The following is a 2,357-nucleotide window of genomic DNA, read 5'->3' as shown; positions in this document are numbered from 1 at the left end:
GAGCAGCCCTCCCCAGCCTCTCAGCCACCAGGACAATACTCTTCCCTTCCTCCTAAAAACAGATATTTGCATTGCGATTCACATCAGTAGCAAAGTTAAAATTATGAAGCAACACCTAATTAATTCTGTTTGCGGTCACCACAACATGAGGAAAGGGTTGCAGCATTAGGAAGGTTGGGAACCACTGATTAAGAACATTCAGGTTTGTCTTCTGTCCTTACATGCACAAAGGAATAGGTCAAGAGTAAATGAATGAGAAGATAAAGTCAAGAATGAGGAGTAGAGTTCACATTGTCTCATTTACCCATGTTCATCTTATGCCTGGCAATGAGACATTAGGGAAGAATTACTAAATAATGGCTCCTCCCTTTGGCAAAAACACTTTTGGAAGACTACCCATTTGGTTATAGGAGTGCCTGGGTCTGGGCCAGATCTTGATGCTACATATCACGGTCCCAGTCTCAGGGAAAAGGTCTGATTTTTTTTTAAGGCCAGCATATAAATTAGGTTTCTTCTTCACTCCAGCTTCCCATAGCTTGTGTTGTTCAAAACGAAAAAAACCTCAGTGTCTGTTTTCTGTCATTGCTTTAGTCCTGCCCCAAACCCATACGTGGACCAGGAGCTAAGGATAGGTATAAATGAGGAAGATTCTTATTTCGTGAAACTCATAGTTTCTTTTCTTCTTGCCTACAACATCCTACCTTACCCCATGCCATCACACCATACATCATCCATTGTGTGGTGTCAGCAATGACTCCAGCTTAGTAGGCACCTCCATGCACCTTGAAGTTCTAAGGATGTTAAAACAGGCAGCAGGGCCAGAGATGCTCTGGACACAAGAGCCCCAAGCCAGATGGGGTGTGGCCATTCCTTGTCATCTTTTGCCCCCTAGTGTACAATTACGGTATTGCAACTCTTCAGTGGCCTCTAGGGACTTCTTCAGTAACATTTCCCAGAAGTTCTGTTCTCACAACCTTTTCAGACACAGTCACTCATTTGCCCTCTTCGCTTGTGCTCCAGTTGATCAGAAGGAAAGTAGGTAACGCTGCATTAACCCACCCTTCTTCTCTCAGAGTCTCCATGCAATGAAAAAGAATCACAAAATTTGATGAACAAATTGCTTACCCTATAGGCTCACAACCTCCAGCAGTCTCGCGTAGGCACTCTCTCCTACTCAGGATGTTTATATTTTGTATCATTTCAGTCCCAAGCCTACACTGCCAGTTTGCTTTCTCCTTAAGGTCCTCGGGACTTCCCTTCTTGATATTCAATTAAAAATTAGAAGAATAGAACAGAAATTGCTTCAGAATCTCTTCAGTGGGGCTTCTTTACCTTCCTCTGTACCTAACCTTTCCTCATGCTAAACTGGAAGTTTCTTTCCTAACAGTGATACTGTTCTCTATGTTCTGGATTGGATCTACAACTCTCTCTGCAGCATCATGAAATCCTTTTTGCTTCGCCAGTCCCATCACCATGCCAACATGGTTTAATATCCCTCACCTTAAAACACATTATTCCTTGACTTCTGTGTGTTTCCCTCTAGCAAGCAACACAGTTTTCTGCTTCATTTCTAAGCCCTCATCTTCATTCCCTTATTTCTCCCATCCCAGAATACTCCTTAACATGAATGTGCTGCCTTGGAGCCCACCACTTCATAGAACCAGCTCTTATCAAAGGGATAGAAAATTAGCAGGTTAACAAGTCTCCCTCTCACTCCCATGTTCTGTGGCTATTGGCAATGGTGATTCATCTGCCAACCATTCCCTTCTCTAGGTTATTCATGGAGAGGAGCAGTCAGCAAGGAAGAGTAACACTTTGCTTCCCTTCAATTGTGTCTCACTTGCTGACTCTTCCTCTCAATATTGAAGGGTGTAGGTCAAGGAACTTAGATTTATCTATATCCTTTACATCCTAGGTGAGCTCATGCACACACATACACATGCACGCATGCACACACATGCCCCTTTATTTAAGAAATGCTAAAACTTGTAAATACTTACATTTTACCTGAAAATATAAATACCTGGGTAGCCTATCACTTCTAATTCGCGTGGAAGCAAACTTCAACACCTGCTAATATCTTGCATCTTTCAGTGGATAGAGCCTCCATATTTCCAGTTATATCGGCTAGAAATGTGGTGTGGTGGGGTTTATAGCATCTTTACAATATTCCTGTATAAAATACAGTATGTGGGAATTTGGCATTTTAAAATCAGGCCCCTGTAAAAGGAGTTTGTTTTTTCATTTCCTGGTTGTCCGACCCAAATAATCACAAAGAAACTGTATTAATTTATTAATTACAACACTGTTTGGCCAAACACTTAGGAGTATTTCTTGCTAGCTCTTACATCTTGAAT

Source organism: Microtus ochrogaster, unplaced genomic scaffold (genome assembly GCF_000317375.1).
Source record: "Microtus ochrogaster isolate Prairie Vole_2 unplaced genomic scaffold, MicOch1.0 UNK45, whole genome shotgun sequence".
NCBI lineage: Eukaryota > Metazoa > Chordata > Mammalia > Rodentia > Cricetidae > Microtus > Microtus ochrogaster.
Note: the sequence above shows the minus strand (reverse complement) of the source record.